This window comes from Wasmannia auropunctata, unplaced genomic scaffold, assembly GCF_000956235.1.
Source record: "Wasmannia auropunctata unplaced genomic scaffold, wasmannia.A_1.0 LD335994.1, whole genome shotgun sequence".
Taxonomy (NCBI): domain Eukaryota; kingdom Metazoa; phylum Arthropoda; class Insecta; order Hymenoptera; family Formicidae; genus Wasmannia; species Wasmannia auropunctata.
The window spans coordinates 441,173-443,219 of NW_012026896.1; the positions used below are offsets into that span (position 1 = coordinate 441,173).

At 45.7% G+C, this 2,047-nt stretch overlaps 1 protein-coding gene across 1 annotated transcript in view; it reads right to left on the minus strand.

The window, feature by feature from the left end:
* LOC105453804 (major royal jelly protein 3-like) overlaps nucleotides 1-2,047 on the minus strand; it is a 10,976-nt gene that overhangs the window by 7,223 nt on the left and 1,706 nt on the right. The gene's annotated exons all lie outside the window — the stretch shown is intronic.

Here is a 2,047-nt window from a genome sequence, read left to right on the forward strand (position 1 = left end):
GAGATATCTCCTGTCCCTCGCGCGCAAGTCGTAAAAACGCTTCCCGCTCCGTCACGGCGCGGCGCGGCGGGGGTGGTCGCCTCTAAAAGGACCGCGCCGTGATTCGTAACACGTTGCGACCGTACGTAATACGCGTACCAGCCATCACCGGATGCGATCGGTCCCACTACCGGAAGCGATGCGCCTTTCTACCGTTTGCGCGCGCGTGCTTGGCGTACGTTATTCGACAACGATATAGGGAACGATGAAATGACTTTTGCCAATTTTTACCTCGCTTCATAACGCCGAGTACGTGAATTTAAGTATCAATTGAAGAGCTCGTTGAAACAATGAGCCAACCCAAAACGAAGCCAAATATGGCAATGATTAGAAATGAATGAATTTTCCCACCACTTTAACTTTAGAGTTCAATTTTCTCTGTTACGAAATATGGGTTAGCCCCACTGTCGCAGCAAGTCCTTCAATCGATATACTGTACGTATATATATTTTTTAGCGAACTTTATTCACTCCAATAACCTCGCTTGAATGCGACATTTAAAATATGATTTTGGTATTCCGAAAATATATCGCGAGATTTAAACGACCGTGGGCAATTACGGATCGACGAATGCGCGCGTTCTGCAACGGGCGAACAGGCACTTGTTTATTTCGCCGAGAAATGACGTCAAAAAGCGTCGCGTGACGCGCGCGGTATGGCGAGAGCGCAGGCGACACGTGCGAGGAAGTGGACCAAATGCAGCGGTGTAATCATTTTCCCGCGACGATCGTCGGCGTAAAATTTTCGAAGAGTCGAAGTTTCGGATTCTTTCGAAGCTTCGAATCTTCGAAATTGTGAAGAGTTACAGCCGCGCTCTGGAAAGCTCCATTTTTCGATTTAACGATCGTTTTACAAAGGCGGATGTCGGGACGTGAGGCAGATGCTAACGTTTTTAGGCTGAACGAATATATATATATATACGTGTGGCGTGGGCGAGACGACGGTACGCCCGGATAAATGCGACTTTCCTTGAATGGGGCCCCGCCGGCCCATGGACGCGCGATTCCGATCAAACGCGGACGTCGGCTTTCCGAGCCAGGAAATGAGCTCGCGTCAAGTCGAATTCCACCCCGCAGATGGAATAATCATTACGGCCGACCGCGCAGAAACGCGATTTTCAGATCCATTAACGCGCACCAGCCAGCCAGCCATCGAGGGTTTTCCGCGAACGAAATTAAAAGAGAAGCCTCCCGGCTGCTGGCTGCCGCTTCTTCTCGCTCGCGATCGTACATTCGAATGATTTCCGCGATAGCAGAAATCGCCCGCGGGGCACCGTTCGTGCAAATACCTCATATCCGTAATCGTTCTTATTGTTAGAACAAAGAGAGGAAAAAACCTCTCGCGAAAATGGAATTCGCTTTGGAAATGAAACCGTGATTATCGTAACGTCAAACGTATAACGCGCGGTTGTTTGAAATGTTTTAATAGCAATTTTACAGACGATTTCTCGAGTTAAGGAAGCCTGCAACCTTTATGGTAGATTTTAATTAATTAGTAAAATTGGCAAAACGCAAAGTAATACCTTAAGGGAAATTGCGTGCTTGCAATCGTATTCGCCGGCCATGAACATCGATGAGCTCGCTTCACAGAGATTTTGCTGCTGCTTTCGATAAATTTAAATTAGAAACATTACACGAAACATCCTCGTAGCTCGATTCTTGGCGTCAGTTTTTGATTTTTCGTCATTAGCAGTTAACGATGCACAAGACTCGAACAACTGCGAATCGTCTGTATAATGTACATACGTAAGTACTTCCAATGAAATAAGTTTTCCCAATTAAAGACGTCGTTTAAAGCTACGTCCTGATATATAAATAAAAATTAAAGCCGAAAGAGAGGAGGCCTTATTAACTCGGAGTCTGCGAAATTAAATCACTCGGAATTGCAAATGTAATTACAAACAGCGTAAGCTACTGACACGTTTATAATCGGCTGAAACGTTATTTGCAATATCGACGAGCGAGCAAACAAACCAAACGTCGACAGGTACATATATATATATATATAT